Below are 13,853 nucleotides of genomic sequence, written 5' to 3'. Positions count from 1 at the left end.
TCCCTGATAGCTTTCCGAGCCCCAATGCCAAGTGTTTATTTTAAAACAAGCCCCGTTGCTGCGTGGAGGAAAATCCATCACATCCATTAGAAGCTCTTACTTAGAAGTAAATGACATCTCAGTCTGGGCTCTGGGTACCAGCAGAGCCAAAAGCACCATTTAAGAAGGTGAATTTAACAGCTGTCAGGCCGTGCAGCACACGGAATGACTTCCTCCCCGCCCGAGGAATGTGTGGTTTTACACCAGTTTCTGCAATTTTGGGAATCTCTAACTGTGCTCCAGGCTGTCATTTCACCACTAGAAGTGGCGTTTTTTCAAGCACAGGCACCGAAATCCAAATCCAGATTTTCTGAGGGCTTGTTGGGGAGCCTGTGGTGCTGCTCTGCTGTGCCATGAGGTGCTCAGCAGCAGAAGGAGGACATGGCTGGATTTTCCCAAGGATCTGTGCCATGGGCCTTCCTTGCAGTGACAGAGGGTCAGGACTGTTTTCCCCAAGCTCCAGTACCACGGATTTAAGGATCTATCACAGGAGATCAAAGTCTTTGACCGCTCCCTGCAACTTTAAACAAAAATCAATGCTTGCAAGCACGTTTGGAGCCTCTTCCATGAATTCTGGGGGTCACCTGAGTCTCCTGTGAGTGTATGGCCTTGGAGAGGTAAATTTGGAGCCTGGAATTAGGAAACAACACAATTTGTTTTTAGGCAGAAAAGGGAGTAACTGTTCAAACGGTCAGGAGAGAGCCATCCTCTGGGGTTCAGGTGGGTGCATTCAGTTCCTGAGGAGAGAACCAAGGCCATAAAATGCTCCAAAAGGTTTGGGAGCTGTGAACTCTCTGGGCAACAGATTTTTAACAGCAAACACACCTGACTCCATGAAGAGGGAGGCAGACAATTCTCAGCAAAAATAGGAAATCACCTGCTGGGAAGGCTTTTTGTGCACTTGGAGTTTGTCTGGCGTGAGCTGGGCACTCAGGAAACCCAGACCCCAAAATGCATCTGTGTCCTCATGGGCAGCACATGGATGCATTTAAATTTTCTTTTCCATATACAGGAGTCTTTTTCTATGCCATTTATTCCCAAGGGAATTGAAATTGTCCTTCCCAATCCCACCTGTGATGCCACAACACCCTGTGAGACGTTAAGGGATGTCACCAAGGACAAGGGCAGGGTGGCTTGTGCAGAAGCGGATGAAAACAAGAAATCCCTAAAAGCAGCAGGATCAGATGGTCCCAACAATGGGATTTATCCTTTGTGGCAGTACACATGCCCACGTGGAGCCTGGCTGAATATTGATCCTGAATTTCTTGGTCTCTGTGCACATGAGAGGCTACAAAAAGACTCCACAAACCAAATTATTCCAGCAAACAAATTATTCCAGCAAACCACAAAGCAAAATATTCACTGAAAAGAAGCCAAGCACTGAGGTGAGGATGTAAAATGCACTGATTTTTTTTTTTTTAATAATTTTTTTCTCAATCCCAGCTCAGCTTATCACCTCTGACCACTCAATTTTTAAAAGGGGGAGAAAAAGGATTTTGCATTTTCAGCCAAAGTCCACATGAAAAAATAATAACTATTAAAAAAACCCAAACAAATCCAACCCCCAAGTCCCACCCCTTGGGATGTCTGTTCTCCCTGGCCACCCCGTTTCCACACTAAACCAAGGAGCGCTGACAGCAGGGAGGGATGGGGAAATGGGGGAGCCCTGACGATTTTTCCCAGGGATCCTTGTAAACTTGGAAGTGCTGGTTTGCCTGGGACCACCCAGGCTCCGTTTCTGGGATGGCAAATCCAGGCCCCCCCTTGCAGGGTGACAGCAAAGAGAGGTCAGTGTCACCTCAGCATGGAGATCTTGGCTGGGGGAATCTGCATCCCACACAAACCTGGGCCAGGAGGGAGCACCCACGTGCAGCTGCATGCTCAGGACAAGGATAAATCCTCTGTTTCCTGCTGTGAAAAGTGCTGTGACAAAGGGACCTGAATCAGGCTTAGGCAGAAAGATTCAAACTGAAATCAGAAGTGATGTGAAAGTAACTCACCAGCCCTGGGGGGATTTAAAACCTGCTTGGATGTGGCGCTTGGGGACAGGAATTATTGGCGGCCTTGGCAGTGCTGGGGGAATGGATGGACTTTGCTCTTGAAGGGCTTGTCCAGTCTAAAGGATTCTGTGATGCTTCAGGCAGACAAAACCCACTCCAGCAGGTTTGTGGCTTCTGGAAGCGATGGGAAGCAAAAGGAGAGGTCAGCCCCAGCAGGAGACACAGCCCATCCTTTGTCACTCAGACACCGCCTCTCTGCTTTACATTAAAAATCACACATTTATGTCTCATCTTTAAACATTTCTTCCACTTCCTACACCAAAGCTGGGCAAAAGTTGCTCACCTAAGCCACAAAAAGAAGCAAACACCACAGACAGGCCCCGGCAGAGAAACTGTGGCTGGAATCCCTGGAAGTGTCCAAGGCCAGGTTGGACTTCAGGGCTTGGAGGAACCTGGGATAGTGAAGATGTCCCTACCCATGGCAGGGGATGGGATGGGGTGATCTTCAACCACCCTTCCAACCCAAGCCATTCCATGGTTTGATGATTCCGTTATTGCCAGAATTTTGCCTGTGTTTTAATGAATAATTCCAGTTTTTTCAGCTGCATCTTGCTCTTTGTGGTCTCGATGCCATTCCCCTCGCCTTTGTAGTCTCAGGATTTGTCTGGAGCTTGGTAAAGTGCACTCAGCCCTTTTATGATTTCCTGTCCTGTTTCGGAGCCCTGCACTGAAAGACTTTAGTTGCCTCCTAAATCTTTTTCCAGAACTCTCCTGTCATTTAAAATAGGGGCCAGCATTTTGTTAGCTTCAAGACTTTGAAATAATATCAAAGTAAACCTCAAAGGAAAATAATGCAGTAAAGGGGAAGGTTGAGGCTTAATTCATATTTAAATAAAGATCCTTCACTTCAGCTTGGGTTACTGTGTAAAATGACTAGGAGCAAATGGAGCTTTTAAAGGCCTTATTCCCCTCAGGGGTCTGTTTTTAAGTGATCAGGGAGCCTACCAGGCCCAGGAATGAAATTGCCTTCCCAGGAAAAATTCCCTACCACTGGGAAGAAAAATCCTTGAAGTTCTCCAGAACCAAGATGGACATTTTTCCTCCCTCCCCGCCGGAGCTGTGGCCCAGAGCAATGTTTGTGAATGGGGGGAAGGCAGACAGGATCCTTGTCAAAGCCTTCGGAGAAGGAGACGAGGAGCTCAGGATTGATTTGCATGTCAAAACACGGCTTTTTCTCTCATTTTCTTCTCATTTTCTGGGGCTAACCACACATAGTAACAGGAGACACTGCCCTTTCCCCCTCCCAAAATGCTGGTTTTCAGGAGAGAAAGGAGGAACTGAGGGCTGATTTCCAACAAGCCCCAGCACCTGACAGGGATTTGTCCAAGCATCAGAATTCCAAGCTGACTGCCCAGCACAGGTACCTTCACAAGAGCAGCCAAGCACTGAGCTCTGTTGGACTTTATCCGGGGATCTCCTTTGAAATTCTCCTCTAAGCTCCACATCCTGCTGCAGCGCAGAGCAGCAGTGGTGATGGATTTACCCTTCCACGTCCCCTCTGCCTTTATTCCTTATTTCCTACTCCAGCCCCAGGAGCAGTGGGCGGGAGGGATGGCTTTTGCTAACGCCAGCAAACTCCAGATCTGCCAAAACCCCGAACAAAGGCTGTGAGAAAAATATTTCTGCAGGAAGCATTCGCTGAAACATGATTCATTTCTCCAAGATAAGTCATATTTCTCCCGGCCAACACTTACAAAAGGGTTCTCCTCCCTCATCCCTGCTCTGGCCTGGATGATGGATACGGCCCGAGCATGTGCTTCCAGTTGAGGGCTGTGAAACTGCTCCCATGCAAAAGCAGCTTGAGGCTGGGGATGTGCGTGGCTCACTCTGGGTTCCCCTCATTGTCACCGGTGCGTTCTTCCCTCTCCATGCTCTGGAAGGGAACTGTCCCCATTCCCGGCCTCACACCACCACTTCCTCCAGCATCATTGTTTTCCAGCCGGGTGTGACATCCCTGCCTGGTCGCTGTGGCTTTGTCACCAGCTCCTGGAGACAATGGGCTCCATGGGTCGTTTGCAGTTCATCACGTCTTTGGAGCTGTCCGGGCACTTTGGTGGAAAAGACCCCATTCCTGCTTAGCTGGCAGGCTGGCAGGAGATCCCTAATGGAATTTCCTAACATCCCTTATGGCAGAAACCCTCGTTTGAGAGGGGCCCTGCCAAACCGTGGCTTGCTTTCCCAAATTAATGATTGGGTGGGAACTCAGTAGGAGCTGGGCGAGGGACCAGCTGGCACGGCCTGGTGACGCATGGGACAGCAGCTCATGGTGGGAAATGTCCATCCAAGCATCAGGCAGGGCAGCCCTGGTGGGGTCATGGACCAAAATGCTGGGCAGGGACCTCCATGGCCACAGTTCTTCTCACCAAGAAATCATGGAACAGTTTGGATTGGAAGTGACCTTAAAGGTCATCTTGTCCCACCCCCTGCCACGGGCAGGGACACCTTCCACTGTCCCAGGTTGCTCCAAGGCCTGTCCAGCCTGGCCTTGGACACTTCCAGGGGTCCAGAGGCAGGCACAGAGATATTCCTGGGACACCACACCACGTGTCAAAGCTGGCAGAATCTGGTGGGGCCACACATGCACCCACCACACCCAGAGTCAGCCACATCCAGGCCCACCTTGGCCGCCCTTTAGATCTATCCAAGGCGGTCTCCTGGTGGCTCGTGGCATCCCAAGCTCCTCATGTGGGATTCTGTCAGTTGGTTTTTATTTCTCCTTTTTCTTGTTTTCCCTGGGGTACAGGAGGTCAGAGGAGCTGGCTGGAGCATGAACATGTTCCCTTGAGTTACTGCCTGGGTCGCTCTCCCTGCAGGCATCGTCATCGGCATCAGTGACATCCGAGCATCCTGCGTGCCACCATCACCTCTGGGGACATTGGAACAGCTGGTGGTCCATGGCTCCTCCTGCCATGGTTTGGGCTTGTGCTTTGCCAGTTGCCACCACAGAACATCCTGGTCTGAGGAGACAGAGCTGCTTGGACAACTTGGACCAGGTAAAAGTCAGCAGAAGAATTAATATCCACCAAATCTTGAGCCCCAGCCTCCTCACATAAGGGCAGAGGTGACGTGAGGTTTGTCCCTCCTGAAGTCACACCACAAAAAAAAAACACCAAAAAGGAAGCAGGAGTGCGAAGAAAGAGAGAGGTGCAGAGGAAGAAGAGGATTAGCAAGAAGTACAGACAGGAAGGAAGACAAAGACCTGCCCTTTCCAGACCACACATGCAGACCTCAGGGTGGAGATGGACAGCTCCTACAGGCTCCAAGAAATTTTCCATGTATCCATATGTCAGATGATCATTTCATTCCTGCTCAACTCTGCTGCTCTGCACTGGAACTTCAGCAGTGCAAACACTGCAGGAGCACCGTGTTGGTGAGAAGGAATGTTATGTTAAAAGCTGCTCTTTCCTGCTAGAAATTCACAGAATCACAGCACAGTTTAGGTGGGAAGGGATGTCCAAGCTCATCTCGTTCCACTCCCTGCCATGGGCCTCCCACTATCCCATGTTGCTCCAAGCCCCATCCATCCTGGCCTGGAACACTTCCAGGGATGGGGCAGCCAGAGCTTCCCTGGCCAAACCCCTCAACATTCCTTAAAATGTCCATCAGATCTACAGGGCTTTCACTCCACACCCTCCACAGTGGTCTGGGATGAGCAGAAGACGAAGACAGAAGCTCAGATCTGAGGGGTGGCTGCAGGACACAGCCCAGCCCTGTCAGGGGTGGGATGGGCACGTCCAGCCCCAGCCCGGGCTGGGAGCAGCCAGTTCTGGCACATCAGTGTAACCAGATCCCAGCCCCTGAACCTCACGCTGTGACATGTTTGATCAACCAGACCCTTTCCCCTTCATTAGTGTTGGGGTTGGGGGGAGCCAATGATTTCACTTCTAAACAAAACCTCCTCCTCCTCCACCTTCCTCCTCCTCATAAATTTTCATTTATTACCACCATTTCATTCCCCAAAACCAGCTCCTTCTTACCCTGAGTCCCAAGATTTTTGGGAAGTTTGGCCAGGATCCTGCCCTATGCCTCAACTTACCAGTGCTAGAAAAATAAATGTGGCAGAGAGGTGAAACCCCACAGTTGTCTCTTGGTCCCACCGCCTGGTTTTAATGGCTCTCCCACCTGTGTTCCCACAGGATCAGGGCCCTGTTTGATGTGCCAGGGGCTGGAAAGTGCAAAACCAAACCCCACTGTCTGAAACACGTGCTTGCTTTGCTTTGGAGAGAAAACAAGGGAAAAAAGCAGGAGATGCAGCTGGCTTCCAGGCTGGCTGCCTGCACTTGTTCATGCCCTAGAAAAGAGCAACCCAAACGAGTTGGGAGACAAAGTGCAAGGCATCATCTGTGTTTCTCCTTGTCCTGGACCCCTTTGTTTCTGTGGACTTTTCTGAGACTACTAAAAAGTTCTGCCCTAACATCGTTTTACTGGTCCTGAAATCTCTTACAGAACTTTTCCAGCAGTGGTTCTCAGGGCTCTGCCTTCCTCTTTCCAGGGAAGGTTCAGAGCTCAGCTGGTGTGGGGAAAGAATTTGGTGATTTAGATAACCTCAGAACTGTTTAAGAGATTTGGCTGCTCGAATCCAGCCAGGGGGTGATTTCTGAGCTGTGAGGTTCATGTTCAAGTTCAGGTTGGAACAGGGCTTGGAGCACCCTGGGATAGTGGAAGGCATCCCTGGTCATGGCATGGGTGGAATGAGATGGGCTTTGAGGTCCCTTCCAAGCCACCCCCAAACCATTCTGTGATCTTCCTGCATCCCCTTGGCCAGGGAACAAACTGCTGCTTTGTCTCTGCTTTTCCAGCCCTCTTGGATTGCTGTCAAGGAAACTTTCCCCCCTCACTGGGTCATCCCCAGCTCCCCATCCCAGCTCAGCCTGAAGGACAGTGCCTGGGGGCTGGTGCCATCGTGTGGATACAGCTGCAATCAAGAGGAGAAGAAGGAGGAGAGGTGGAAGGCAGAACACTGGGAAAAGGACAAATCTGGCATTGTCCAAGTCTGGATCTAAACCAGGTTCTCTCCTAGAGATACCAATGGGTTTAAGTGCTGCTCCCTCCAGCAGGTGAATAAATAAGTCAGCGAAAGGATGCACCACCTGCACCACTTCCACCCTACAGCTTCTCCTGGTGCCACAGCAGATCCCCAGAGGGAGTTTTCCCTAAGGAAGGCAGCAGTGGTTGAGATTTAGATCCCTGCCAAAGGCCCAGAAGCTGAAACCGCTGTACCTTACTCTGCTTTCCTGCTGGAAACAGGGCTGGAACACAACCCGTTCCTGTGTCATCCCCTTCAGGATCTCCAGGACTATCAACCAACACAAACACACTCCCAAACCTGGAGGAGAATCAGGCTGTGGATTTTGGCCTCTGCAGAGGGTGGGTTCTGCACTCTGGGCTTGCATCCTGTCCTGGAAGTCACAGAGTCCCCAACCTCCAACTCTTGCAAAACTGAGGAGCAATCCCAGCCCAGGATAAAAATACAGGGTCCACAGGGCCCTGCCACTCTGGGGTCAGCTGACACAGTGGATGTGCAATCAGGCTCCTCCATGTCATTTTTCCACTGCTTTTTACAGCCCGGAGCTGAAGCGGAGCCAAATTACAAGCAGGGGGGAAGAACAGATCAGGAGCCTGGGGTTTCCTTTGGACAGTCAAAATCCCAGACCAAGCCCTGCTGGCTGGGATGTTCCCCTTATCCTGCAGAGTGGAGCACTGAACTCCAGTGAGCTCCTTCCCAAAGCCCATTGGCTGTGATGGAGAGCAGCCTGCCCCAACTCCTTTGGACACATGGAGTGAGGATGAGCTTGGTCCCACAGGGGATTCCCCGAGGGCCCTGTCCAGGCACTGCCCAGCCTCCCTCCCTCCCATCCCTGCACCTCCCACATGCACTCCAGGCCTGTCCAGCCCTATCATGTTTCTGGCTACCTCCTCCCCCCTGCAAATTCCCACTGCCAAGGTCTTTGCAGAGCACTTGGCAGAGTGATTTCCCCTCAAAGTCCTGCTGGCTCTGCCAGGATGGCTCTGGATCTTGGCTCTGGAAGAGGCACAAAGGATGCACCAGGTGGCCAGGGCTCAGCCACAAGCTCTCAGTGGCCCTGTGCTGGCTGTCATGGGGCTGGAGCACCTGCAGGTGCAGGCGGGATCTCCTGGATCTCCGGTGATCCATCAGGGCACGTCCATTCCCAGCGAGCTGGCGCCCCGTCCCAGCCAGGTTTAACAGCACCTGCATCCAAAATCCGTGAACGACCCAGCCCCACGGTGCTGCTTCAGATTAAATGGTTCCTTCCCATTGTTATTTGGGAAATGTATGAATTTTTCCCATCTGTCTTTGACCCATAAAACGAACATCCCTCAGAACCAAGAGGTTATTGCCAGCGACTGCGTGTTTTCATTTCTGGTCTTTAAGCACATTTCATGGCTTGCCAAGACTTTTTAGGAGGCTAAAACTCAAGGCCTCAATTCAGCAGATTGCTTCCAGCACGTGCCAAATAGGATTTAGGTGTACACTTGTGTCTGAGCACATGTTACAGGCTGCTGGACAGAGATGTTTGCCCAAATTGGTGCCAAAAATCATCTTAATTAACTCCTTGGTTCTCTGATTCTGTCCTCAGCTTTATTCACCTACAAGTGAAATTTGGCTTCAGATGTGCAGCTCCTGGATTGCAGGGAGCAGCTCATTATTTGGTGAATGCTACATGGAGGATTCAGGGAGATGTGAAAAGCCTGGAGGAAGTAGAGGTGGGTGATGCTTTCTTGAAAGCATGTTTCCAAAATCACAAAAAATTGCAAAAATTTCATGGAGTGCTTAACAACAGCAAAATCGAGAAAAAAATTAAGAAGGCATATTTGAAGTGCCTCTAAATGAAAATTCTGATTTAAAAATAAATTTCACAATATAAACCACTGTTCAAGTAAAATATTAAATTTCAGGCTGACTGAAATACCTCTTTACAAAGAATGTCTCTTCTTCCTCTTTTTTTTTTTTTTTTTTTTTTTTTTTTTTTTTTTTTAGTTTTGGTTTGCCAGAAGTTTCCATCGTTTCATTTTTCACCCCAAATCATTATTTCAAGGTTTTGGAGCTTTGCTGCTAGAAAAGTCAAGGCTTGTATATCTAAGTACACCCTGAGAACTGAAAACAGAGCTGGATAAATGAAGAGGGAATGCAAAATTCCGACTCTCAAGTTTGTCTTTAAGAACTTGCCAGTCATCCAGGAGGAATTCAAGATACCACAGCTATCAAAAGACACGGGGTCTGTACTCTGCTTCCAGGAAAGACACATTCCATCATCACAAGGAAAAATACTGGATGACAACCAGCCCCCTCCAAACTTTCAGCATTCCTACCTGCACTGCTAAATCCCAAAATCCAGCCTTTTCTGCAGTGTGCCTTTTATCTCAGCAGCTCTGCCCTCAAATGCAAATTCCAGAGGAAGGGCAATGCTGGATTTCATGGGAATTAAACCTAAAGCTTTTAGCTCATCAAGGCAAGGGTCAAACAAATTTATTTGGTGAACCTTCCCATCAGATCTGTCTCATTCTCTCTCTCCTGCCCCATCCCTGGAAGTGTTCAAGGCCAGGCTGGATGAGGCTTGGAACAACCTGGACTAGTGGAAGGTGTCCCTGCCCAGCTGAGTTAAGCTTCCAACCCAAACCATTTGGGATTTGATGCATGGAACTCCTATCAGTAAAGCAACCAGAGCTCTTCCACCCACACGGCTGTTACAGAACCAGGTGACCAAAAGAGAGGGGGAAAATGCTCAAAATCACATTTTGATCCTTAAAACATTTGGTTAATCCTGAAAGCAATTAAAACCACAGAGGCTTTAATGGGGAGTTGAAAGCAGCAGTGGGGTGGATCACTGGGGTTTTTTTCCTACTGTCAAATGGTGAAACCATCCTGTTATTTAAGATGTCAAAAGCCTGTGAATCAAACAAAACAAAGCCCAAACTTCCCAACCACAGCGACACATTGATGGACACCAGCAAGCACAAAACAAACAAACCTCCCTGAGAAGAGCTCTGCCAAATTTAAGGGGAAAAGAGGTTACGAGTTATTTGTGGGAAATGCTGCTAAGAGGGAAGGATAAAAGAGACCAAGAACAAAAAATAAAGAGGAGGAAAGAGCAGGGGAAGAAGGGACTGGGACAGGGCTGTGCCAGTCAGGAGGGATTTGGCCGGATGATGGTTTTACTGCACGGAAATGTGGAAGATACTTTGATTAATTCTAGGAGCCTACCCCAAAGTCATCCTTGCAACTCCCAGCGCGCTAATTACGGAGGGGAGGCGGGCAGTGACTCATGCTGGAAACTTCCCAACTTCTAAATGGGGGGGTGGGGAAAGAGGAATTCCAGTTCTCAAGCAAACACGAAGGTCCCTGGACCCTCGGACCCGTGCTGGGAGAAAGGCTGGGGACAGCATGGTGGCAGGGAAGCAGCCTTGGATGAGGTGGTCCCTAGGAGGGCTGGCAGAGGAGATGTCCCCGAGGAGGATGGGGAGGATGGGGAGGATGGGGGTGACAGCTGTGGGTGCCTCTCCAAGGCTGGGCTTGTCCCAGCACCTCCTTGTGCAGGCAGGACAGCTGTTCTCCCATCCCTGGAGGCAGGGATCTGCCATCCCAGCAGAGCTGCCCATGGGAATGCGCCAAAAAAGCTGCCGCCAGCTGGTGAAAGATTGGGGCAGGACCTGTGGGATAACTCTGTGTCCCTCCACCACTACCTGAACCAGCTGAACAGTCTGGGTCTTGGGTGGAGCCCCCCAGCTCTGGGGTGCCTCAAATCAAGGTCTGCTGGGTCACAGAGGGGAAAACAAAGTCAGAGCCCGGGTGCTGAGTCTCAGGTGTCTTGCTCTCTGCCCTCTGCTCGGAGAGTGCTCAGCAAGGAGGAGACACAAGCACAGAGATGTTTGCTCTGCAAGGATCAGCGCCAGCTCCGGGAGAACCTCTTGGGATGACAGTGGAGAGACTGAGGGGGGTCCTTGCCTGATATTTATTATCCCATCTCAGCTCCGTTCTCATCCTCTCATTTTCAACTTTCCAGGTAGCTGACAGCACCAGGAACTGAGGCCAGAGCATCAGATTAACAACATCTTTCTTCTCCAGGCTCTTGGCCACACGCTCTAGTTGGCTCAGCCCATGAACAAAACCAACCCCTGAGAATGTCACGGGCTCGACACAGGGATGGGGGACATGGGGACAACAGGGTTAATGCCCTGTAGCCAATTGTAGCTACATTTTTCTAGTTTCTCTCTTTAAGGAAAGAAGATAAATACTTTTTATTTTTAATTTTTTTTTTAATTTCTATTTTTCTCTAAAGAAAGGAAGGTGCAGGGTGTGACTCTCATCTCCATCTCCCCGGCTCAGCCTGGGATGTGTCACACAGGCTCACGTCTCTCTGGCCCTATGCAGGAACCCGTCTGTGCCCTTCAGATGGCATCAATGAGGAATAAAAAGCCTCTTCCCTGCACCACCAAGCTCCTCTGTGCCTCCCTGGCTCCACCACGGGCTCCATAACCACTAGAGGGGAGTGGAAGTTAACGAGTTGAGGAGATGGTTGTGTCCTCCTGGGAAGAACAACACTGCTGGGCTGGGAGGTTCCGTACCTCTGGGTGTCCACCACACCCAAAATCCACGTGAGAAGGTTTTCCCCATAACCCCACAGCACCAGCAGGATGCTGGAGCAACCTTCAGCACGGAGGAGCCACATGGGATGTGAAAACTGTTGTCCACATCCTTCAGGCAAGAGGAAAGCACCACAGGCCCAGGAGAGGATGGGTCTTTCCCCCAGCAGGGAAAGGAGGCCATCCTTCATCAGGAGCTGTGAGAGGCCATCTCCAGCTTTTCCAGTCCCTTAGCTCACCTTTTCCCAGTGATGTCCAATGGCACAGGCACCACAGAGCTCACTGTGGTCAATCTTGGCTTCTCCAGGGCTTCATGGTCCCTCATCAGAGGGGACATAAAGCCACGGGGTGACCCAAGAACTCCTCTGACCATGGGATTCACCAAGCGAGGTTTTACCCAATGTGTTCCCTCGGGCAGAGCTTGGGCTCCTTGTCCTGTTGGCATCATAGAATAAATCGATAAAAGGGTTCAAATGAACCCTAAATAAAAGGCTGGTGCTGATTAGAGCAAATTTCCATTTGCTCTAGGAAACATGGAGGAAACATGGAGAAAAGGCTGAACATTTTTTTTTCCTTCACTCTAGAAGCCCTTGAGGTTTTTTATTTCTGTTCTCCAAATAATTTAGTGTCTCAGTGTGTCCAAGACAGCCCAAGCACAAGTCACCAGGAAATGCTGGGGATGGTGGAGATGTGCATTATGTACAGAGAATATAGTGCCAGGCATGGGACACCAGAAATTTTTCTGGTTTTGCCACTGGGGAAACCTACATTTTACATTTTACTGCCCTGAGTTCCCAGCCCACAGTGAGGCCATTATTAAAGAACTACAATATTAAGATAGAAACCAAATTTAGCAGTTCCCTTTGCAAAAATGTGGTGGAGAGGCAGAGTAATCCCATTAATTTGGTATTTTTTGTGGAAATGGGAAATATGGAGGTGAAACAGAGATTTTTGGAGTTCACTTAAGTTAACAAAATGAATTAAGCATTTATATTTTAGCTTGGAGGGTTATGTGTTGAATTTTAACCTTTTACTGAAGGAATCTCTACCATGCTTCAAAGGGCATAAGGAAATGCAAATTTCTGAAGCTTCTTGCATAAAAGAACAACACCCAGGGATGCAAAGAACCCAGATAAAGAAGCCCCTCTGTCTCCAAGCCTATCAAGACTGACAGACGTTCACAGATAAGCACCAAAGGACCAAAAGGCACGCACAAAGAGGAGAAGTTCAAAAGTTCAACCACGAGGAAGACCAAAATCTTCAGCCTCAGAAGACCCCTGAGACCCCCGTGCGACCACCACAGCAAACCACGCCTGCCCAGAAGGGTGTGGACCCATTTAGCATGAGAGGCGAGGACAGGCGGGCCAGGGGTTGAATATGCATGGCAAAGTTGTGTAATGTATTGCATATGGAACATCTTTGGGAATAAAGGTGTGGGTCCGACTGAGGCTCGGGACACAAGTTTTTGGAGAGCTATCTCACTTGTTTTGGGCGCTGACATACATACCCACTTCATAACTACCCCAGGTTGTGCAGTCTATTTATTTATTCCGCGTATCGCTTCAGAGGCTTCTCTCAGGAGTTTATTTTTTTTTTTGTCCAGTAGGGAACAGGTCAATATTTTGCTTGTGTCCATCCATCCATGCATCCATTCAAGGTTGGATGGGGCTTGGAGCACCATGGGACAGTGGAAGGTGTCCCTGCCCGTGGCAGGGGATGGAACCGGATGAGCTTTAAGGTTCCTTCCAACCCCAACCCATTCTGGGATTCTGTGATCCCCCTCAGGTCATTGCAGCATTTCATTTATTCCCTCCTCCCCCATCCCGAACAAAAGGGCTCCGTTTTTCCCCCGAAGGTGATGGGCTGGGCTCCGTTCTCCTTTTATCTCCCGGATGTGTCCGAGCAGCTCTGGAGTCCATCAGCCCTGCTGTGATATCATCCCTTGGCACAGCCCTGCCCGCCCGCTGCCAGGATGGATCCTGTGAACGCTCACAAGGAATTGCGCTGCTCCCGAGGGGAAAGCGCTGCTGTTCCCCCTCCCCTCCGGAGAAACAGCCCATCCTTCATCCCTCGTAGCTCATCCTTCTTCCTTCACAGGGCAGGGAGGGAGAGTAGGACATGGAAGCGGAAGGGAAAGCAGGAGGAAGGCTG

The 13,853-nt window shown here is 49.9% G+C and overlaps 1 long non-coding RNA gene across 1 annotated transcript in view; it reads left to right on the top strand.

The window, feature by feature from the left end:
• Positions 1–4,835: 4,835 nt before the first annotated feature.
• LOC137477514 (uncharacterized) overlaps positions 4,836–13,853 on the top strand; it is a 302,567-nt gene continuing 293,549 nt past the window's right edge. The window contains exons 1-3 of the long non-coding RNA XR_011001039.1: positions 4,836–5,092; positions 6,899–7,137; positions 9,167–9,719. This is a non-coding gene — a long non-coding RNA (uncharacterized lncRNA). The remainder of the gene's footprint in view (positions 5,093–6,898; positions 7,138–9,166; positions 9,720–13,853) is intronic.

This window comes from Anomalospiza imberbis, chromosome 7, assembly GCF_031753505.1.
Source record: "Anomalospiza imberbis isolate Cuckoo-Finch-1a 21T00152 chromosome 7, ASM3175350v1, whole genome shotgun sequence".
Taxonomy (NCBI): Eukaryota; Metazoa; Chordata; class Aves; order Passeriformes; family Viduidae; genus Anomalospiza; species Anomalospiza imberbis.
The sequence above is the reverse complement of the archived record's forward strand: the minus strand, read 5'-3'. Positions and strand labels throughout refer to the sequence as shown.